We start from the raw sequence: 24,883 nt of genomic DNA, 5'->3' as shown, positions 1-24,883 counted from the left end.
TGCAAGTCTAAGTTAAGCAAACATGAAACCTTCCTCTAACACATTTCATTTACTTGTCTTCAATCAGTTAAATGGCCAGAGCTCTTTACAGAGTGCTTTGTGCATGTGGACTAGCTTTAACCAGAAATAATAAAATTTACTAACTTCATTTGGAAAGAATACTACCTGTAATTTCAGTGGCTTACAACATTATTTTCTCAACTACAGGTCCCAACATACCTAGGCAATTGCACTGCTTGTGTTCAATATGAAGTTAGGAACTCTTTCCCCTTTCTTGAATCCCACTCAAAATTACTTCTGAACAACTTTGTGTAGAAGAAGACCTACATAACTGAGAAGCATAAGTATCGTCAACCCCGATTTTGAAAAGCAAAAATAACTAAAATGCCTTTGTGGATCTAATCCAGCAATTTGTACTCTTCACCTTGATCATCAAAGAACAATGCATTTAGAAAGCACAAATTAAAATTAATTCTGTTTTCACTTTATGTGCTACTATTAAATGTACACAATTACCTTAATACAAACTGGAAAGGACGTGATTTTTCAGTAGTAGCAGCCTCTGTTTACTAACATAATTTGTTCAAGAGTTGTAGGAGCAGGAAGGTGGAACCTATAAATTCCAGACCAAGCTGCCCAGAGGAACTGAAGAGAACTGCTAAAACCAAGAAATATGGCTAAAGGCCAGATTTTTATGCCTGAGGCTTTCTACTGCTTGTGGCACTGATTTTCAGGCATATCACTGATGTGCTTCTGCTGACGTAACTGCAGTGATTCAACAAAGCACTGCTAATTTTAAATTGCAGAAAGGTATTCCATCCTCATTTATTACTTTTCAAGCAGTGCAAATACACAGGGTTTATATCACACAATCCTCCTTAACGTGTTAAGCAGAGGTCTAAGAAGGTAGGTACAGAGAGAACACTTTTTTTTATTAAAGTTGCTGAACACCAGAAGCTTGCTTTGACTTACTCAGTACCTCTGTAAATCTGGTCTTGTGTGATTAGCTGCAGTAATACTGCTGAGAATAAAGCCTCACATTTTGTGTCTTTCACTGTTATGGCTTAGCCAACAGTCATTCCTTCCTGTGACAAGGAACAAAACCCACTGCTCGTGGATAGCAACCTCACAACAACTTTCTTCACAAAGAAGGGTTTTGTTGTGGATCAAGGAGTTAACATGTAATATCTAAGAATTAGCAAAGGATCAGATGGCTTAGTAGATAAATGTGTCTTCCTTCTTGGACTGCTAAGTAATTCTGGCTTTACAATACATTACACATTGCTGCAGTCAAAAGTACAACACAGCGTTAAGAAAGTTTCTGTAAGCTCTTTAAGCGTACAAAGTGTTTCAAAATAAAGGAAATAGTACACCTTCCAAGTCATGTTCTCCAGGTTTCTTTTGAAGGAGAGAAGAAAATTACAGTACTTTCCCTATGGGGAACTTCCACGTCAAAGTAAGAAAAGCATCTACTTGTAACTCAGAGTGCCTTTTATTTTTTATTATTTAAATCCTTATCTCTATCCATTGGAATGCTGTATCTTTAGAGGACATAGAAACAACTATGCTAGATATGGATTGACAAAATTTATATAAAATACCACAAGGGGAAATGATTTCACAGGAAATGTCTCTTGTGACATTTTTGCCACAACACTTCACAAGCAATCTTATTCCTGCCCTAATCAGGAAGATGGGAAAACAGTATCAACTTCCAAAAGGTCAAGGAACATAGTAAGAAAGCATGACTGGGATCCACAAATATGTCTTCACATTAGAGACTTATCTTTGAAAGGTTCTAGAATGAGTTGCACATTGTCTCCAAATTTTATATTCAGACCTGTAGAAACAAGGCAGCTTACAGTAGCGTTACACACTAACCTCTTCCATTTCAGGAAGAAAGAAATGTGTTGCTAACCTTTATGTAAATCTCTTTCATCTATTTTTTTTTTTAAGTGCAAAACAGAGTGGCAGAGGAAAACACAGTATTTTTCCCAAAACCGTGAGGAACAGGAAGATAAACTGGTTTTTTCCCTTTATCCAAGCCTTTGGATTTTGATGTATTTTCCATTTAAAGAGTGTTTAGCTTAGCAAAGCTGTAATGTACAATGTCAAAAAGCTCGGACACAGGTTATACTGATTCTCTGCAGTGATAGTACAGAAGTGATTTCTAAAATGTGTAGTGAGAGCATTGCCATTGTCTTGACCTTTTTTCTGTGTCTGCTGAACAACTATATCTTATTCACAGAATTCTCTCCAACCTCCTGGACTACGTCTAGTCTTTATACATATTGAAAGATGGAGAAGAAATCCCAGAATAGGAACACAGAGAAAAGAAATTTGTATGCATATTACTTTAAAACCATTTCAGCTCGACCCTTCATGAAAAATGGTTTAAAGGATGAATGCTTTGACTGTGAATGCAAAGGTTAATTGTCTTTGATACTGAGCATTGCTGAAAGGACCCTAGGAAACCATGAAGGTTCCTTGGAAGGAAGTATGTATAGAAAGATTGGAAAGAGAAGGTTTTGCACTAAAAAAACAAATCTCTTAACATCCTCACTAAGTTGGCCATGTCCCAAGCAGAAGACTTGAATAAATGATACAGACTTTCATAAGAGTATGTTGAGATACAGAGTACTACACTTTCCATTATGGAGTGACTGACTAAAACAGCTATAAAACCATCTACCTATTCTCTTTAAAAGTCCTCCCACACCACACCAAGCACATGAGTTTCTCTGTCTCCTTCTTTTAAAACCTAAATAAATAAAAAATTACAGAATTCCTCAAGGTATTAGTTCTCCTGTTAATTTAAATACTGAAGTGATTTACATGACCACTAAACTACCCCTTGTTTAATTTTCTTTATCAGATATTTCATAAATTACATAAATGGCATTGGAAGACTCCTATCCCAAAAACCTCTTCTGTGACCAGTTTCAGGCTATGTCAGATAAGTAGTTTTATATCACAGGAAATGTAAAACTGTAAACAGACTGTAAATACTCTCTCATGAGCTGGATAAAAAGGTTCAGCTACTATTTACAAGACAATTCAGAAATAAAGTGTTTAATTCTTTTGCATATTAAAAGTGGTAATTTCAAGACTTTTAAGCACACTATTAATCAAACATCTTGGGATTGTAATGAAGAATTCTCACTGAACCAGTGTCCTCAAGTAATAAATGGTTGCCATAATGTTTTTTAATCTATCATATTAATAATCTCACTGTTATCATACATTCAATTACAAACCAACTTTCCTCCAGAGAAGTATCAGTGGTTTACACACTACAAGGAATACTACCTACCTCTAAGACTGTACACAAATTGTGGTTTCCAAACAAACATAAGAGAAATGGTCATGATACACATTAGAGGAATTATGTATCAAAAGAAGGAGCAAATGTGAAGGACAAAATCTGTAATCTATCCAGTGCCAATGAAAATCACAAGTCAACAGGATCCAGCAAAAACAAATGCCTCTGAACTCTTCTTTGCAAATAACTCTCAGACAATTTCAAGCCATTACATGCCTCAGCATAGTTTTAAAATACATTAAATGAAAAATAAGTTAATTCATCATATTTTATACACATATCCAAACTACAAAGCCCTGTAATAGGCATAATACTCACACAACCACACAGTTGCATGTATGTTCAAAATGTAGGTATAGACTTGCATATACTTTAGGTGACACAACACTAAACCCAAGACAAATTGCAACTATGACAGAATTATTTCATTTGTGTTTTCAGTACTGCTCCTTTAGAACAAAACCCCACAGGCTTGTGAGTTTAAAAAGTCAGAGGAAAGTTCTTGTATGCATCTGAGAGAGATGAGACAGATCAAAGGAAAACCAGAACAGCTCAAAACCTCTGGAAGAGCAGTCTCTCTTCTCCATACTGATTTCTTTCATCAGGATTTCATGCACAGACTAGTAAGCGGAAGCACACCTACCCTCATTAGCAGATGTTGCATACATGATACCTGTTGAGTTTTTCACAAAACCACTTTTAAAAATGTGCATTATCAATATAAATAATCCAGAATGCATGACAATCAGTGCAACAAACAACAAAAAGATTTTGGATTGGTATTTAATGCCTGACTTGAGATGTATAAGAGCTTTATATAAAACAGTATATGTCTTCAGTCTCACTATTATCTTTAGAGACAATACATTTGTATTAGTAAGGAAGTTGTCACTTTTTGATGTCCACTGGCATACATTTGTCATAATGGTGTAAACCCAGTATCAAGAAAGAGAGTGTCCAGCCTGTTTCCAAAATTCTTGGCAAGCTCGGCTACGACACTCTACTAGCATATTTCACAATCTTGACATGAGCCCTCCGTGCAGTGTGATGGGGGAGAGAGCCCACCTGACACCTCAGGACCTCTGGCTGCCCGCTGTCTGTGCGCCCTGACTCTGCCGCTTTGGTCTGGCCAGGCGCTGCGTCGGCACAGGGGAAAAGGAGTGGAGCAGTTCACCTCTCCTGAAACTACCCAGAAACTGATGCAAGCCTAGCAACTCGGAGCAATATGGGAAATGGTCTTTACTGTGCCCAACTACAGCAAGGTCACCAGCTGGAAACTTCCTAGACCCCCAAAAGCTTTGCCCCCCACCTTGTACTCCCGCTGGTGGGAGAGTGGCCGGACTGCTCGCACTGCGGGCAAGCCCCAGCTGCCGGTGCGAGGTGCACAGCGGCTCGGCGCCGCGGTTTGTCACCGCGGTTTGTCACAGCCAGCCTGCTGGCTGGGAAGCTCCCGGCTGGCGCGGGGCTGGCGGCCGAGCCCGCACCACCCCCTGCCGGCCGCCGGGGCCAGCCTCGGCTCCCGCTCCGGCGGCGTCCTGCCCGATCCTGGGATCTCTCCCAGCAGCCACACATCAATAAAACACGCGGGAAAGCCAGGAAACGCATCGTGCCAAAGCGGCTGGCCCCAGAAAGCTGTCCAGACCCTAACAGCATCTGCAGAAATGCCTCCTTTGGAAGCTGTTCTCATCCTTATGAGCGGAAGGGGTGGGCGTGGGGGGGGAGACGATGAAAGTGCCGACGCTTAGTTCCCGGCTGGCTTTTTGCTCAAGGTCGCTCAGCCTGCGCACGCTGAAACGGGAGTCCTGACTGCAGCGCAGGTAACTAGGGGATTACTGGAAGCCCCCTGCGCTTCAGCCCGCGCTGGATGCCCTGCTCCCAGCGGGACGTGCCTCAGGCTTTACGGACAATTCATGCCAAGTGCTGCCCTCTTGTAGCATAAACATATTTTCTTTAAAGACCTTTTAAAAATAATCCGGTACAATAAAACTTCCTCCTCCCCCCGCCTTATTCGGAAGATTCGTCTTTTGCCTTTCCCGCGCCAGCTGTCTCCTGTGAAGGCTGACGGAGGAAGGAGAGAACTCCCCGACAGCTCAGGCGAGCAGCGTCTGCGGCGGGGAAAGCCCTGAAAGTGCTGTGAGGCTCAGCGGTTCTCAAGCAAATCGTTTTATCGTCTTTCCCCTCCTGCCGTTCCGTCACCTCAAATGCTCAAACAGCGCTACAGTCCTGGGGTGTCTTGCCCTGGGGAGATTTAAAGGAGTTCCGAGCAAGACTGGGGGGTCAATCTATTTATTCAGTACTCTCAGATCTGGTTTACAGGAAAAGGAAAGGAGCCCACTTGAGAGCTGGCAGCTGCACTTCAGGGCTCGCCAGTTTACCTTCCCAGAGGCGAACCCTTCTCTTCGGCCGTGGGAAAGTCAGCGCCCTGAGGGGGTGTCCCGCGGATGGCAGTGCATGAGGCGGGGAAGCAAGGCTACATTTCCCCTCTCCCATCGCTCCTTTAGCGCTACCTCGGCCACCACCGCGGCGAGGTGTGTGTGTGTCCTGCCCCTCCGGCGTGGCCGTCGTTTCACTCCGGCCCGGTGGCCCCGCTGCGCTCGCCCCATGCGCCCGCTCCCTCGCCGCTGCCTCCCTGGGCCAGCCACCCTCTTTACCGCACACAGATTGATAGAGAGATTTATATGATGGTGATGGTGGGGATGATGATGATGATTTGAGCCAAATTCCGCTCAGGGCCGGGGGCTTTTGGCAGCAGGTGTAGGAAGGCTCTATCTCCGCAAAGGAGCATGCTCAGCGCTCTCAGGCATGCTCCTTCAACGGGGAGGGAGCCAAAGCTGGGCCGGGGGGCGGGGGGGAGCGGAATCCTGCCAGCTTGCACCGTCCTAGTGCAAAGTTTGATTGCTCCAGTGGCTCCCGAGCCGGGGCCCAGCGGCCCGGCGCCCCGCCGCCGCTATGCCAGCTTCGCCCGGCTGGGGGAACTGGACGGCGAACCGGGGGCGAGCCGGGGCGGCGGGGGGGTGGGGTGGAGGGATGGAGAAGGGTTTCCCCGTCGCTCCCGGCAGCGAGGGGAGGAGAAAGAGGAAGAAGAGGAGATGCCCAGGCGAGAATGGCTTCAGAGCCAACTTCTGCCGGGAAAGCCGCGGGTCAGTTGCCGCTTCCTCCCCGCTGTCCCCGGCGCTGCCCCCAGCTCGGCTTGTGCAACGCCGAGAGCACAAGGGCAGTATCATCACCACCATCATCACCACCATCATCACCGCTGCTGTTATTAATGCTATCATGACGATGCTGTGGGCCGTGCCGGCAGAAGGGAAGCGGCGCTCCGCTGGGGCAGCCGCCCTCCCGCGCTTCCCCCCGCCGCGGGGCGGCTGCGCCCGGCTCCGCGCCCCCGCCCGGGCTGCGGGAGTCCCGCACAGCGCCCCGCGCAGCGCCCCGCACGGCCCCCGCCCCCGCGGCCCGGCGGCGGAGAGCCCAGGAGGGGATCCAAACCCCAGGCACAGCCACGGCACCCGGCGGGTCGCCTACCTTGAGCTCCTCCGTGTCCAGGTTTGCTGAGCTGTCCATAGAGCGAAACTGAACGGAGCAGACTGGAAACTACGGAAGTTGTGCCAAAAAAAAAAAAAAAAAAAAAAAGATAAAAAAAAAGAAAAGAAAATAAAAACAGGGGAAAATAAAGGGGGCGGGGGGGCGGGATCTAGTCTCTCAATTTCCAGCCTAAACTCAGCCTTGTCCTCCAAACCCTGGCAGCTCCCCTCAGTCTCATTCTCCGCGATCACGCCTCCACCGGTTAAAATAAATAAATAAATAAATAAATAAAATATTTCACTTTTTTAAAAAATAACTCCCTTAAGGATTAAAGCGACAGGTGATCCTTCCCTGGTGAAATAGATTCGCGTCCTCTGGCAATGAAAGCAGGAGACAGCAAAAAAAAAAATTAACCCCAAATCCACTCAGTTTAAAGATTATTTTTTTTCTTCTGCAATAAGCTCAGAAACCGGCGAATCACTGTATCCCGAGGAAAAAATCCTGCTTCCTTGGACAGCATCATGCAGCAAATTTCAAGCAAATGTGTTCAAACTGAAGAGAACAGTCTATGATAAAAGCCTTTCTCCGTCATGCTACCGGAGTAGTCTGGTAGCTAATTTAGCACCCTGTGAGCGCAAGACATTAGCGATGAACAATTTCGCTGGCAAGATAACAAAATCCCCCAAGTCCTGCATAGGCTCAAAAATTGTTTTGCAGCTAAAGATAGTCTCTCAGTAGTAATAATAGTAATATATATATACACACACACATATATATAATAAAAAAAAAGTCTGTAGGGTATAGTCTTCTCTGAAGGTTATGCTAAAAGAGTTGGTAGGAAAACAGGAGGTGGATCCCTTGCAGAAGAGAAGGGAGAGAGAGGCAGAGATTTCCCTCTCCGTCCCTGTTTTACTGTCCTTCACCACCAGGTGACTGACTTCCCTCCTCCCGGCTCGCGCGGGGGGGATTTCTTCAGCTCTCAAACAGCAACATTTCTTCCCCGAGCAGCCCCAGCTCCCAGCGCCGCCCTCCCAGCTTCCCGCGGCCCCTCCGCCTCCCGCTGTCCCTGCCGCACAATCCCAAGGGCTCCTCTCGCTGGTCCCAAGGGGTTTGAATAGTAGCCACAGTGGCCAGTTTTACAGCCAGTACTGCTTTGTATCTGTTTTGTAACTGCTTTGTATGATACTCGTGTATCTTTCCGTATGAAAATGAACATATATTTATATTTGCAGGTGTGTCTAAATTAATAAAGTGGTGTGGAACTTCTCAGTCTTTGGCTTGTCGTGCACCGGTTTTGTGCAGCTGTTGTGAGTGCATCACCGGTGGGCTGTAGCTGTGAGGGAGCAGCATTTCTGATGGCACGTGGATTAAGTCTGAGACTTTCTCAGGGTGTTACTATTACTAATCCCTTTTTCCAAAGGACTCACTGTCTTGTAGCTCTCAGATCACTCCAAAGAGAACCAAAATTATATTTAAAATTATATTCCTCCCCACTAAGATTTTATCGTGATCCTTTTCTGTAAATCTGTCACTTGCAGTTTTGGAGAGGAAGGCTGTGATTTTTGATTTCCTGCTATCAGCCTTTTGGGGGACCTTACTTATTTATTCATGAACTCCATTAATGGCAAATTCAGAACTATCACTTCCTAGTACCATCACCTCCTTCCTACACTGCTTTAAATAGGATTGATACTCCTGGTAATTTGACTTAAGTAGACAGACATAATAGCTCAAAGTGCACACTCTGTTTCCAGTTCAATATAGATTTGTTTCCAGCTTCCAACACTTCAAGGTTAGCATAGGCTTAAGCACTGGGTGATGGCCAGTGATAGCTGTTTCTGAAGACTGGATATAGCTCTCATCTTCTGGACAGCTGCAGATGTGAGGCAGATGCACGCAAATGACATTTCTCTTGGCACAAACTGTACATGACTTCCAGGTACATTGTGAATGTATTGTAAATATCGTTATTATCATTAATCTATAACTGCAATTTGTAAAGATTGAGCACTTGGTCTGGTGTTCCCATGTAAATCAAAATGCTCATGTCTAAATAGAAGACTGCCAAAGTGGACACTAAAACCACTGTAGAACCTATATAAATTTAAAAGAGTGTTTTCACCTAAAAGAAAAATACCACCCTACCCCACCCCCAATCAAAAAGAAACCTGGAGAGACCTCTGTAAGACACCATGCTGAAGAAAGACATCTCTCAGACAGCACTTCAAAGTCTCCCAAAATGTGTCAATAAGCAGGATGGGTAGAGGAAAGGACTGCCCAGTATGTGAAACCAACCAGGGGACATAGTGTGAGAACACGTTGATGCCCTCCTTGGTGCCTCTGGATAACCATAACACTCCTGAGCCTCTGCCTAAATCCATGCCAATTTGCATGGTGCTTAAAAGATCAACAAGTAGCTGAACAAAATGCATCTTCATAAAAACAGAGGACCAAAAACCTGCAGCACCTTGATCTTCTGTTGACTTGTTGCTACTACACTGCAGACTTTCTTGGATTTGGCACTCCTTAATTTGTTTTCATGTTGGCACAAAATCTTTGGGAATGTGATACATTTGAGAATCCTCTGCCGAATTTGATGTTGGTCAAGAGTTCAGGGAAGAGACAAGGAAAATTGACAGGCAGTCATATAAGCCTAGCATCCTTAGCAAACAAGATAAAGGAATTGATTTTGACATTGCTTGAATAATACTTTAAAATATGTTTCACTCCTCACAGTTAATATAGCCTAACAAGTAACTTTAAAAGTGGGGGTTTATTGTTGCTAAGGCAGGCATGCCAAATTTGATTAATAACAAATTTCTAGGTGCTTCAGATATCTTAGTTTTTTATCTTGTGTGTAATCTGCAAGGCATCTCTTTTCTCGTGGCTAGGCTCTAATTCACAAGATAGTTTCATCCTCATTATTCAAGTATGGCCCTATGTCTCTAGTTGTTGCACATAGTGTGGAATTATTATTTTCATTAAAGAATGGTTTCTGTTTCATTCAACACTGTTCACAACTGTGTTCTGCATAAGTATCAACACAAAATTTTGCAAATTTAATACAGGGAAAAACTGAAACCAAGCCAAAAGGCTAGATCCAAAAAGGAACCAGCAAATCTTGAAGCAAATAAGAGCCCAAGCTCTGAAAATTATGCCTGAACCTGGTGTTTGCAGATGAGTGTCTGGAAATAAAAAACTCAAAGAAAGCAGCACTCTACAAACTCACCAAGCAGTGACTTTGACCTAGGCCCTTGATTCAACAGGTCAACATGTGGTAGACCAATGAAGGAATTGTGTTATTTTTTATACCTCCAGCTACCTTAGCTACTATTTCACTTCTATTCTTGCATGCATCTGATAATTCTTCCAGTTTTTCTTTTTTTTCCCCCTGCTAATAAGCCACTCTGAAAATGTCATTCACTGCCTAGTCCTATGTCTTTCATGTCCTCCAGTCTTCCTGGTAAGGAAGGCATTCCTGTTAAGCATAATTAAGTATTATAAATCCAATGTAATTAAAGATTGTATTGTTGGGATATAATTAAAGGCTGTATAACAGGAGAATCCTTGAAGAATAAGCATCTTTAAAAACTGAGTGCTTAACATTGAAGTACTTGACTTAGGTTAAGGTCAAGTGTAGGTTATTTTTTGGTATTAGTATTCTAGGCTGCTATTTTTTTTTTTCTTTTTATTAGGCTAGAAAGACTTGCTTTCTCCTGATCCATGTTGTACATTTTATCAGAGCTGATTCTGAAATACAAGAGCAGGATGAGAACACATGCAGGACTTCACAATGGTCACAGCAATGGTCAGATCAGAGCATAATTTTACCCAATAAGGAAAAGTTGCCTCCTGAACTTAAAAGAATTAAATTCTGCAGTCACTTAAGACTGCATGCAAACAGCAGGGGAGCATATTTTCCTAAATAAAGTCTGCAAACCCATTTTTATAATCATGGGGTATTAGCAAGCTAATGTAGGGATTGCAGCCAACTCCCCCAGTGATACATCCAAACACTGAGCAAGTGCAGTTCAAATCTGTGCAGGGAGCAGTGAGAAGGTAAAGTTTTTTAACAAGGACTCATGCTTTTTAAACAGGCACAGTAGTTTCAGCGCTACATAGCCATCATGATTTCTTTCTCTTTCCAGAGATGGAGACATGACCCCCATGATGTCCCAAACAACGTGAGAGAGAAAACCCTTGTGGGCATGTGCCCCAGTGGACTCTCTCCCTTAATTTGGATAAAGTTGCAGGACTCCTGTGTCTCCTTTATGGACACTGGCTTTTCATAGCGTGATTTTCCATACACCATGCAGGAAGATAAGCACCACTTCTTTCACAAAGGTCTAAATCACCTTGGGAATTGACTGTTTCCTTCTGACTGCATGGGAGTTCCCTAGATGACAGAGTCTGGGACCACATGCTCAGTAACTTAATACAGATACAATTGAATTCAAGCTAGAGTTACACATATGCATCTGAAAAAAAGTTGTAAGTTATTATGGAACCGTGGAAAATGATGGAATCCACCATAGTGAAGCCACAGGTGTTGGTCTTTCTCATTTCTCATACTTTTAAAATAGAAAGGAGAATTTTCCTAATGTACTAAAAATGGAAAATTAATTCAAAAGCTAATATAACTTGTTTGATATGTTTCATAGGTATTTTCCATTTTAAAGAAATCCAAACCTACCAAAACTCTTACACCCACAAACTCAGCATTTAAGGCTAGGGATTTAGACTTTAGCATCAAATACTAGAACAGATGAGTAGTAATACAGTTTTTAAACATAATGAATCTTTCCCCTGTAATAAGGGAAATCTGTATACCTGCAACTGCTTTTTTATGCTGCACCACAACATATAACTTTTTCCTTTTTTTTTTTTTTAATAGTGAATGTCAGGCTAACACAGGCATATGTAAGTTACATTATAATTATCTCTTAGGAAGAGTATTTGTAGTAACATAAAACAATTGAGCTAAAGGTACCAAACTGTCTTCCGTGCTTCAGAACCCATCTCAAGCCAGAAGGAATAACTTTCTTTGGCCTAGCAAAGGCTGCAGAGGGGCCTGTAAAGCACTGCTATGATCTTGGGTTTAAGAGAGCTAAGAATAAAGAAGAACTGTAACACTAGAATAAGTAAAACGCAGCAGAGAGCAAATAAAGATTTCCTACTAACTGTTATATTTAGTATTATCATGTGAGTAAATAAATGTGTTGGTAATTAAAAGGTCTAAGACTAATCCCATTCTTCTATTCACTGCAGAAATACTTTTATATTGAGAAAAAAAATGGTATATTTAAAGATATATTGTGATTGATGGTCTGAGTTTACACTGAATTGGAATTATTATGATCATGGATACAAATAAATATAGTGGCAGCACTATAGCTACCATATGTTGTTCTATAACTTGACAGTTATGCAACTTTTTTAAGGCCACTCTTCATTGTCCTAGAACATTTTACAGATTTTCAAAATATATGAATGAAATATGAAGGTAAATAGGAAAGATGGAGGAATAAAGGCAATAATTAGATTGAATTAATTATAAGAAGGACTTAGGAGATGAAGTAGTTTGGTTTTAATTAGTCTGGGACAGGTCAGGTGTTGCTTTCCCAAAAAGTTCCTATTTGCCTTTCTCATTATTCCACCCAATCCAGATAACTCTTCCCCTTTTTTCTGCATCCCTGTGCTGTTTCTTTCACATTTTCCAAAGTCTCCACAACTAACTTCACATGTTAAACAAAGTTGCATGTGAAAACTCCAGTGTAGGGCCTGTTTAAAAGCTGATACAGGGGAACTTAATTTTTTAATACAACTATTTTAGATTATGTTCACTCTTAGGAGTTAAGATTCAAATACTGCCTATCAAACTTACAGTTCCCTGATGTGTTCGAAATTGTACAGGAAAGATAGTAATTGTTGGAACAATTCATTATAATGCCTGATTTGCCAATTAAATTAATACGCAATAAGCAATATGATATTCAGGGAAAACGTAAGATGATTAAGATGATGACATTAAGAATGTTTTTTTTTTTACTAAGGACAAAAATGAGGTAATCTTTTTCATTAAAAGGTGTATTTTCTACCCAACTGGTTCAAGAGATCAAATTTATGCATAGAATAATCCAACCAAGGGAAGATATAGTTAGAAAAACTGCTTTTGCTCTGCCAGTGACCTGCTCTGTGACCTTATACAATTCCGTAACTCATGTCCCTTATTGCATCCGTTTCCACAGTTGTAAGATGAAGGAATTTATATTTATCCATCTGTGTAAGTTTATGAATTAAAGAGTTTTCAAAGTGTTATCACACAGTAATCCAAATTGCCACCTACCAGTTTGGATATTCGAAAAAAAAACACTGTTCCCACTTGCAGAACACCAAAGCACAATATATCTCTATCTCAAAGAATTTAAGGTATTCTAATAAGGTATGATCCATATGCATATTTTAACCCATACAGATTCCTGAAAAGCTAAACTTCCTAGCAAAATTATTCATTGATCTCTAGCAAGCAAAGTCAGCACTTAAATGAATAAATACGCAAATATATTATTAGTTTGAAAAATCCATAAACTTTTAGCTATAATAAAAATAATGAGTCAAGAAAAAAATTCCCACTTCATGTAGGAAAAAATATTCATATTCTGGAGCACTTCTTAGAGAAGCTGGACATTTCCATAGGAAAGAAATAGTTTCAGAATAGGATCAGTTTCATCAGGAGACAAGTGCTTTTTACAACAATGGTATTTAGACTGTAAGCTCCTGAGGACAGAGACCTTTTGCTTTTAATATCTGGAAAGTGCCATGCAAAGACACATGTATACATTAATATTTAATACACAAATATTAATAATATTTCTGAGTGAGGAGTATACTTTCACAAAATCATGTTACTTTACAGCTCTGAATGTAAACATAACAGTGTTATGATGTTAACTAGAGCTATTTTAGAGTAGTACCAAGAAAGACCCAGCTGCTGTGCGTTGACAATCCGTACCTATTAGTAAGTCAGATTTCTGAGGGCAATGGATTTTGTTTATATGTGGTGGATGGAGATATGCACTGACTCTGAGCCCATTAGCAACCTTTGAATGTAATGACCAACTTCAAACTGCATTAATTGAAGTCTTAAATGGATCCTCCCACCTATACGTAAAAGCAAACAACTTGGAACAGGAGAGAACAAAAACTCTGCTAGTGCCTTCACTAAAAGGACAATTGCTGGCTAAAGTCAATGTACTTTAGTAGGTATGCTGAAATTTGCAGGAAAACAGTAAGAAGCTTTATTTATAAACATGCAGCTATCAGACATGACAGCAGACGCTGCTCAGCAGTCAAACTTAGGGCCCCTTGCCGATCCTCTTGTATGTAAAAAGAAACAACCTGATCCTTTTATCCTAGTTACCTTAAATCTCCTCATTGGATTCTCTGCTGTCTAGTTAGGGGTGAGCTCATCTTGCACCCTTTGACTAATTAATTTAAAATGTCTGTCAACTATAAGACAAATCCAATGGAAAACAGGCTTTGTTAAGTTCAGTATTCAGACAACTGCTTGCTACACAATTTTTCTATTGTATTGCTATAATACTACATTTATATATTACATTCTTGTTATATAATCCTTATACACATATATGCTATCATATCTATTTTAATACTTTCAGCCGGCAATACAGCTTGTAAACAATAGCATGTCAGTTGTATTAGGGAATGTATGAATTTCGTTCTGTTTCTTATTATATTAAAAAAAAAAAAAAACAAACCCAAAACATCTCTGTTGCTGGACTGAATGCAGCTGGCCACATCCTGTAGTCCTGTCAGAGGGCAAACACAGCCTGGAGTTCCCATACGTCTTTTGAGGCAATACAAAAAGTAAACAGATCATTAATTTTTTCAATATAGTAAGTTATTGGTCTAAGTTACTATTGGATGTGTATTTCAGCATACTGCTGAAACTTAGTGCCTGAATTTTGGGTTTGCTGAAATTATATAGTCAGAGAGCCATATCCAGAAATCTTCTGAATTACCTCTTCAAGTACAAAACAAGGTGCACAACCTACAACAACAAAAAAGTTCTCTACATCTAAGACAGCATTTTAAAAACAATTAAATGTAGAAACATAACATTACATCTGGTCAAACTTATCCTGCATTTGGGGGAATATTTAAATGCAGAAGCAATTGTGCATACCTGGCAAAATGCACCAATTCTTGGAAGACAGTATCTCTAAGGAGCAACAGATCATCATGGAGTCTGCATCTAGCCCTTCCCTTCCAATGCATAAATTATTCCTCTTTTCAGTGCTGTGCATATCTGAGGACATAATCAAGTCCTAGTGCTAGAGGGAGATACTTTTTGTTCTAAGAAATGAAGCCTGGAAAGAAGCCATTTTGCTTAATCTCTGTAAGGCACTACTCTTAAGTTTCATGAGGAAACGTTCTGCAGTCTCACCATTCCTCCCAAGCTCATCCACATACTGGGAATTTCTTGAACACCTTAAGACAGAAGAAAGGCTGCCATATCCATTTCTGTTGCTGCTTAATGTTTAGCAAACCTGCAACAAAAAATGACTGGGTTACTCTGTGGGTTTCAGTTCACTGCGGGCTCTGTTTCCTCAAACCCAGTCCTAATAAATGACTACTGATGACTGCTGACAGAGGGATGTGGCACAGATCTCTGCACTAATAAGCACATAGCAGCTGCAAAACTGAACATTACCACCTGCTAGTACCATACATCTAACTGCACAGAAGAGGATGCTCTCCCAGCAACGTGACATACACGAGTAAGGATCAAGTAGCACAGTTTATTTCAGAATTTCCCCCTTTTTACTCAAATATAAAAGCTTAATGATCAAAAGATATTTCTTAGAGATAAACTAAATACAAATAAGATGCCAGGACAGTTCAAGAGCACTTCATGTATAGCAACTCTAATAACAGTCTGAAATTTTTTAACAGCACACAGCAGTTTTAGAGGGACAGTCTCTGAATGGGTTGTACTTACTAAGGGGTGGAAACAAAGGAATTTTAGGTGGCAGAAAGAGCTTAACTACAACATCTTTGTACATATTAAGAACTTTTACCATAATTGCCAAGGCAGCATTTTCCACAAATGGCGAAAGGCTCAATTTTAGGCTATTTTTAACACTTATTGTGTGTTCTCTCCCATCCAATAAAAGGAAAGCAGATAGTCAATATTGCTGATTATAAAAATAGGGGGTTTTTGACTGCAGATGAAATGTGACAAGTTAACCTTTTCAAGAAGGCTATATTTAAATAAATTATTAGCATCTGTTCTTTTATCTGATTTTTATGAGTCATTCATTCAGATCCTAATATATAGAGTGTGTGCATGGGTTATCTCTGACAGCAAAGATTGATCATAGTAGTTGTCCATTTTTTAGAGAAAACAGCGCAAAACTTGATATGGAAAGTTAAATCCAGAAATGACAGAGTATTAACTGTGCTACCAACTTCTATACTACTGCTAGTATTTTTCCATAATCCTAGCCTACTTTTTCTCACTTCTTTTCCAGGGGATTAATCCTGCCTTGTATGAGGAATATTGGCAGGGGTTAGGAGTTGCAAGGAACAAAATTGTGAGACATTTCCAGAGTAAAGTTTTGCACCAATGGACAAAACTTAAAAAAAAAAAACACCAAAGAAAATTCAATGCAGTATGTGCATTTGTTTAAGCTATGTATTCTAATGACCTCTTTAGAGATTTTTTAAATCCTGTCTTTTTTTCTGCACCCCACCCTGCGTCCAGCCAGCAGTGCCTGAATAGCCTAACATCTTTTTTTCCTGTTTCTACTGTTCTAGAATAGAATTTCTTAATTCTACTGTTTTCAATAGAATATGCTATTCAGTAAGTCCAGTTGAAAATAAATGTTAATTGTCTAAAGATAACCCATATGAAGATCATTCACTTATTTTTTTGTGTGTGTAACTACAGATGGAGCAAAAATGTAAAAAGAAGTTATTTTTATGTGTAATTCGCGTATGTCTTCTGAAGCAGTGCCTATGAGCACATGATCTCATACATAGCCAGGACTCCTGGGCACAAACTGATAATCAAAACATGATCTTTGCATGTAATTATATGCCTACATCCTACTGACTCTTAAAAACAAATGGCTAAAAATATTGACATTCTGATTATTACAATTTTTACTTTTTACAAAAATACTGTGTCAGTAGGTTTAAATTGTTATGTGAGATGTAACTGAAATGTTGGAGAACATTTATTTTTCAGGGTGTCTTTTTTCATTTCTAGGATAAAAAAAATAAAAAATACTATTTTGTATCACTACAATTTTTCAATATTTGAGGCAGTACTTTTATTGCAATTGTCAGATATCAGATGAAAATCATAACATTCATCTCAGACAAACACAAGAGCATTTTATTTATGCTCTGTTACACTTCATCCCTCTTCCCAGATTTCAATATTTTTGCAAATGTATCTCTATGTTAGATGACTAAGCTATTAAGTTACTCATAACAATTCACAGTGAGTCAGCATATGTGATTTCCAACCTGTTCTATCTTCTATAACTTGGAATCAAGATTTAAGCTCACACAGGACAAAAAGTGGAATAACAGCAGACTGAATTGCACTGCTCTTTTCTGAGATGTTAAATCCTTTTGTCTGTTTTCATGATACACAGCTAAGATGATTCCTCCTGAACAGGGATACACAGGGAACAGGGATACACAAGTAGCATGTATAACCAGGACCCCCTTTACACTGTTGCTACCCCATCTTCCAGTTATTTCAAGCTATTCTCACATCAGAAACCTGGCAGCAGATTTCTAGGGTAGAAGTCCAGCTTTTAAATTAAGTGAAAGAAAAAGAAATGTTAAGACCAGTATCTTGTTTTATCCTTGCAAAAAGTAGGAATATTTCCAGTTTTCAGGGTCCTTTCACAAGATGAAAGGAAGAGAGCAGCAGAAGCATAGCAGTGCCAAATTACAAAGAACTGGCTGTACGGGCAATCCCATCCTTCATTCCCTCTCTGCAGCTGAGAGGTTGTGCCATCTGCCCTTTCAGCCTACCGAGTGCTGTGTCACTCAAGAAGACGCAAATCTGGACTCCTCTTTTGTCAGAGCAGATGCAAAGCAGCACTATAGGGGCAAATGTGCTAACCTCCAATATCTGGGTCATTCCAGGATCAAAAGCAGCCCCTCTTTTATGAAATATGTGGGGTTTTAATTTTCCTCTAAAAAAAAAAAAAAAGCCCAACAACATTTTTACTAGGTCACTGGAGGATTTTGTGACCATGGCTGTCATGCCAAATGGAGCAGTCCATCATGTCCTTCCTTAATGAAAATGTAACCATTTTTATATGAAGCTGGTAAAGAGAGCAGTGCTTTTGTGGTGCTGCATCTCAATCCCACCTCATCCTCAGGCCTCCTTCATGATCTCAGAAGCTCCCAGATAAACCTTGGCCAAACCAGCTGAGCAGTAAATCATTCCTTGACCATACTTGTTTGTCTGAGAGGCATTCCCTGATGCACCAGGAGCTCTTGCATGCTAAAGGTGGGAACAATCGGAAACAGCAGTTGCCCAGCCTAGGTGGGAAACAAAGGATAAGCAATTATCATTTGTAGCTTTGGTATACCATTTTTCTGAATCACAGTCTCAATAGAGTGGCACTATTGTGAACTGCAGCTTGAGATGAACTGTACCATTGTCACTGCACTTTGGGAAAAAAAAGTGAAGTAGTTACCAGCTTGGGTTATGGCCCAGATAGAAAGTTACTGATGGCCAAAGTTAATCATCTTGGAACCCTATAAATAGCAGTCCTAAGAGAGGCTCTTTGAGCTCTCCTGGGTTGCAGCAGGCTGCACGAGAATCTCCCTCTGAGTTGGATGCCTCTTGGAGCTCACAAACTCTCAAGTTTGCAGTATTCAACCAACCTCTCTGAAGATGAGGCGTGGACTGATACCCCTGCCACATCTTCATGCTCCTTGAGCTGCAACCCTTGTCCGTTGGGAAACGCAAAGGACTTTGATGTGAGTATTTCATTGAACCTGAGGGGAAATTTTTATAAGTACCTTTGCACACAAAATAATGGGTATACATATTGCCTTATCTGTGTGAGTTTGATTTATAATTTATGATTTGTTATTATCTCAAAACCGTAGTTAAGTCATTGTTATAACTTGTAGTGAACCCTATCAAATTGCTTTGCAAATGTTAAAGTACTCAATGATTAAGTGCTGCTAAATCCTTTTGCACCCTTATCTTTACATCCATATTCTTTGCGCCCTTACCCCCTTTTGCACACCCAGCTTCTGTGCAAACCATGGCAGACTGTTTCTAATTTGATCATACTTTGTATGCTTTGATCTGTGTAGTACGTAAGAGTGAACCTTGCCATCAAACTCTGTAAAGTCACATTTTCCCAAATTCATATTAAACCCTGTTTTTGCCAATACTTTTGACAATGTTTCTTTAAGCAGCCAAACCACTCATTTATTACAGACTTGAATGGGGTGGCATAGAATGGCAGCAATGCATTTACTGGAGTACTCAGGGCACTGCCAGCATATAAGGCTTCTCTAAAACAACATGGAAGGGTTTGTAGTTACACCTGACCAACAAACTTGTATCATTTTCATTGCAGTAAACAATGATTAAAAGCCTGAGAATTAAGAATTAAGAAAACATTAAGAACATAAGGATATTTCAGAAAATAAATCAGTATTTCAAAGGGCTCCATTTGTACTGTATGTATGTTGAATACTAAATAAGTTGCTGAAAACTGCGAGGGGGAGCGCAATTGGGTCTGGCTTTAAAATGGTATGTGCAAAACGTAATGATTGTCAAAGGGATATCTTAGTATGCTTTTGTTGCAATAGGCCATATGTGTGCCTGAGTCCAAGATGCTTTTTTAATTGCTTCCTCTGGATACCCTGTGCACTGCAGCAGATACTTGCTAAAAGGGATACCATCTCCCACACCTCCAGCTGGTAGAGGGGTGTGGACCCTCAGTGCTGCATTTTGGTATTCTGGGAAATGCAGTGTGGTGGTGAAACGGCCACTTTGCCTCTGCTCTGCTTGTTTGTAAATAACTGAATTTAAAGTAAGAGATGTTCAGAATAAGGGTGATGCCTGCATTGCATGTTAAGTCCAAGAGATGTGTTTTCATTAATGAACAAAGAGCCCTTAGATGAGATGCTCAAGAGAAAGCTCCTTTTATAAAATTGAGGGTGCTAGAAAGTGTGTGTCACTGCCACTATCAGCTAATAGAGGTTATGCACTGATGGAAGGAACAAGGGAGCTGGCAGAAGCCTGTCTCTTGCTGTCAGTTCCAGGCTGCAGGCTTTTATGTTCATTTGTATTGCAATCAATAAGGAATAGCTTAAATTGGGCTCTGGAAGCTTGATTTTATAGTTTGCTAAACTTCTCTTTGAAATTTGTTTAAAATAAAAGAGAAGTTTCTATGGAAACCTTCCCTTTTATTCAAGAAAAATATCTCCAAGTCTCCCAGGCTTCATCTCCTCCTCACACAAGCAGGGCTGCCTGGACCTGTGCCAAGAGCTGCTGCGCTCTCCCAGCCCTGCTGCTCCAGCTTCATGCTGGGCAGTGTGGCAAACATGTACTACTGCACCCATCGTGCAATTAATGCTGCCTCTTCCTTCACCAGTAGGTGATCTACCCTATTCATGCTCTTCCAGCTCCCAAAACAGTTGGCAGCAAAGGACATTCCCTGGCCTGGGAAGCTCTGGCAGCAGCAGCATGTGCTGGATGTATCCTCACTGTCCTGAAGCACTGCCTGGAGCAATGGCAACCAGGCGGAGTGAGCAGAAGCTGTGTGGTTCTTGGAAGTGCTGGCCACCTTGGTCCTACTAGGAGGATAAGTGGCTTCCAGGACTCAAAGTTGTTTGTTCTGATAAAGTTTTGGAGGGGGAAAAAGCCCCAGCTCTAAGTTACAAAGCCTTAGGGCCTTTTTCCTAAATAATGAAAAAATATGTGCTGATATAGAAGAAATAAATGATGGAATTACTTGGGTTTAAGATATTTTTACCCATTATTTTCATTACCATCAGCTGATAGATATGATTTGATTTACTGAACACAGAGAGCTTAGGACTGTTTGTCAGCTTAGAGTTCCAAAGTCTCCTTTCCAAAGGGCACTCTTTCCTTAAGCCTCTCTCCTCTCTCAGTTTGTGATATTCTGAAATATTTTTTGCCTGTTGATGCAAACGGTATTCACTGCTGCGACGTTCAAGATCTTCCCTCAGCTTCCACTTCCATTACTCTGCCTCTGACCAGTCTTTCACAGCATTAAACAACCTAGGATATGGGTTTGAAATGCTGGATAGAAATAAGATTTTAACAGTTTTTAAAATTTATCTGGAACTCCCTGCAACTTCGTTGCTCACCAATTTCACCCATCATTCACTCAGTCTGAACTATAACAGTACATATGAGAAAAAAAGAATCTATAAAAGTCTGTTCAGAAAGGATCTATACCAGTTGTTATCTCAAAATACAGTAGAACATTTGTAGAAAGACAACAAGATAACAATCAGATATGTCTGGTTTCTCATAATTTCAATAAAGATTTCTTAAAGTAACAAGCTGCATAAATATATAGATTATTTTATATCAGTGCTGCATTCAGTTTTGTATAATTAATTTTTAGTACAGCAATTCATTAGATGAGCTATCAAATAAAGAAAATAATTCAGTTTTGCACCCCTTTATTTTTAAAGTCAGGAGAAAGATGTGCTATACTACAGGTAGGTGTACAATTTTTTTTCTTTAAATAAAAGAGGAAACTTAAAAAAAATTAATGCAAACTTTCCTCAGCTGGAATAAATTAATTTAAAAAAGATCCTGATGATGAAAATATGTGCATTAGTATCTTAGTATTTTTCTAGAGTTTATCCCCCTAGTAGAAAAAAATCAGAAGTGATGGCTGAATAGAATACATCCTTTACCTACCCTGGCTGGTCATTCCTCACCTCTTCGGGGAATGTTGTCAAGAGAAAAGCTCCCATGCGTGTTCCTTATGCATTTCTGTGCAAGTCAGCTGTCCTAAATTAACAAAATAGAAGAATTTCTTTACATGTGGAAAGGATTTTTTTAATTTCAGTTTTAGCTTTTCATGTAATGATGTTTGAATCAAAAATCTCAGAAAACCATTTGAAGACTTTAGGAATTTTTCCTCAATCCCTTCAGTGACTAGGTAACTCTGCATTCTCATCGATGCTCACTGTAACTTAGCTAGCCTAAGGGTGATATAAAACAGGACTCTTCAACTTCTTTGACAAGTATAGCCAGATTTTATTACAGTGTGTTGCTCATGGACCAGAGAACAAACAAACTTTATAATGTGATGAATCACCTGGGGAATAGATTCGACCTGCATGCCAGGAGTTGGACAGCAGCAGTGTAATGCATTAAGGGCTCCATTATATTGCAGATACCATGTGAACAAGAGCTGGAAGTTGATGTATTTATTTATGCCCTTAGCAAAAGATGTAGTGTTCTTTCTGCATAAACACAAACAAAATTAAGCAAACAAGTGTCAAACATTAAATCGTTATTACTAGCACATAGTCTGTTATTTTGACTGTATTATTCATGCTGGTCTCATGGCTTTCTGATTAAAACTGCCACAAATTATGTTCTTTAACCTCACTGTCATCAAGAGTCTTTCAAATGGTGGCATTTTTAATTAAAGATCATTCTATTTTTCCAGTGAGAGGAAAAAAATCACATTAGATAATGGTCAAAAACAAAAAAGAAATGGTTCTGCTTGTCAGTCTCACATCACTCTTACGCTTAATTAGTTCTTGTTGTTTGGAGTCCCTAGATGAAAAATGAAAACAATCAATTTCCTAGCCAAGATATAACTTTGGGATTTGCTATGATAAATAAACTACTTGAGAATATATGTATGATACAGAGAACTCCTTATCACCTGAACCCAAGAAATTTCAGAATGCTCTTTATCTCACTCAAATGTCCTTATGGCTTTCTCTTCACTCCAAACAATAGAAATGCCTAAAGGCTCCATGGAGTACTGCATCGCAGGACTTGTGATAACTCCTGTGTTCCTAATGCATAGTATCACTTTTTCATTGGCTCCCCATATCACTGAGAGAAGAAAAATGAGAAGGTAAACCTCTTTGGACCTCTTCTACCTACAGTTCGTGTCAAACTCATACAGAAATGCTGCAGCATCTTTGTGTAGGAAAGTACACGCAAAATTTAAGCTGTTTCCTTAGCTTTTGCCTTCAGCTCCTCCATGGGGTCTTCTGACTGCCATCCCTCTGTTGGTACAGAAATGAAGAGAGTTCAACTTCTGCATGCAAAATATTGCAAGTGAATTTGGATACTGTAAAGACTGGGCCTGATGGACTGGGATGTTTGCCACATAAAATGAAAATGCATTACCTTCATATCCAGTGAAAAGGCCTCACTTTGCTCTTGTTTGTCTTTTTCTTAAGCAGGAAAATTATGAGAAAACAGAGAAATGACAATATGCAGGCCCTATTGCAGGAAAAGACCTGAAGATGGGCATTCCTCCGTGTTATAGCTACTCTTTTCTCAATTTCCTCTTCAGGCTTTTTTCAGACTGTGTTTTTTTAGGAGGCTCTTACTTTGCCTTGGATAATTCCTGCAGGTTTCTCTGCACAAGGAATCCCTCAGCTTTTTCTACCTTATTTTACAGCCATTCCCAGCACCCGACTCACTTAGGCCTTCAGAATAATTGCTGTGCTGCACTTCTGGCCTTTGCAAATTGCTGCCTCCGTTTGATTAGACAACACTTGTTAGAGGAAATATCATCTCTCAGCTGCAATCCCATTGTAAGGGCATTTTAGGAAAGAGATGTCTTTTTATGTGAGTACAGTTAATGGATAATGGCCCATTATCAAGAAGCTGTGACTTTGCTCATAGGTTTTCTTTAAGCAGTGGAAGTCTTTACTGTTGTTAGCACACAAATTTCTGGAACATTTACACAGAAGCAATTAAGGCCATATTCAGATTGGCTATTATTCTACCTAATGGGTACATAATAGGTACTTAATAGATATTTAGGTACCTATTACACTTACCGGTTCAAAAGAGCAAAATGATCAGGCTCTTTTCCCAGGCCAAACACGAATTGTCATGCTGAGAAGAGCTAACAGACATCAGGATGTGCTACATTAGGGGTTCAAATTCATCGTTCTGGGCAAAAGCACAGAGGATTTCTTCTGCGCTTCCTCTGAAGAGGTTTTTCTTTTCAAAGCAGAGCTCTAGGAATTTGTGCAGCATCACAGCCTTGGTGCTTGTATGGAAAGAGCTGATGCAAGGAGCAAGTGACTTAATCACAAACTGTGTCAAGTTCTCTGAGTACAGGCTCTGTCGTTTGAAACAAGACTTTTTTCTTTCAGTTAAACTATAAAATGTTCTATGGAAGTTAATTTTTTTCATTTAAATACTTTTTACCATTTAAAATTAAAAAAGTGTGAAATGCAGAGATATAAAAACTTTTAGTCTAACCTTTTCTCTGCAATATGCAAAACAGACTCCTCTGATAGCTTGTAGAAAATAAGCACTTCTTGGTTTGTTGCAGAAGTATATTAATGGATTAATTAGCTATAGTCCAAATGCCTTCATGCCTACAACATTTATAAAACTTGAAGAGATTTCACCTCTGGAAGTGCACATGGGATTTTTCACTTCCTTTTATCCTCCCAGCCTACCTGGTCATGCAGATTTCAAGTACTTGCCAGGAATCAGGCTGCCATTTAGTGAGCAGAGCAGAAGCCACTGCAAAGGAGAGTAAATAAAGCACAGACCTTTGGCAACGGTGAAACAGCTTGAAGGAAGCATTTTCATTTGCAAAAAGAATCCCAAATCAACCAATGAAAAACAAAACCATTGAGGCTCCAGAAGTCCAAAGAAAGTCTTTTAAAATGCAAAGTCAACACAAAAGAGAGTAAACACAGAGGCTTTGCACAAAGATAAATGTTTTCCCCTTCTCAGATCAGTTATAATCAAGCTCAGTCAGCCAC

At 40.1% G+C, this 24,883-nt stretch overlaps 1 long non-coding RNA gene across 2 annotated transcripts; it reads right to left on the bottom strand.

Moving 5' to 3' along the window:
- Nucleotides 1–22,158: 22,158 nt before the first annotated feature.
- LOC146438340 (uncharacterized) lies at nt 22,159–24,160 on the bottom strand. 2 transcript variants are annotated; one of them, XR_014852062.1, is made up of 3 exons: nt 23,939–24,160; nt 23,024–23,152; nt 22,159–22,369 (listed from the first exon to the last, which is right to left on the bottom strand). It is a non-coding gene; the product is annotated as an uncharacterized LOC146438340 (long non-coding RNA). The 2 variants fall into 2 exon arrangements; XR_014852061.1 differs by having other exon boundaries at nt 23,028–23,152.
- Between the last annotated feature and the right edge of the window lie 723 nt (nt 24,161–24,883).

This window comes from Lichenostomus cassidix, chromosome 4, assembly GCF_008360975.1.
Source record: "Lichenostomus cassidix isolate B80296 chromosome 4, HeHo_3.0, whole genome shotgun sequence".
Classification (NCBI taxonomy): Eukaryota; Metazoa; Chordata; class Aves; order Passeriformes; family Meliphagidae; genus Lichenostomus; species Lichenostomus cassidix.
The sequence above is the reverse complement of the archived record's forward strand: the minus strand, read 5'-3'. Positions and strand labels throughout refer to the sequence as shown.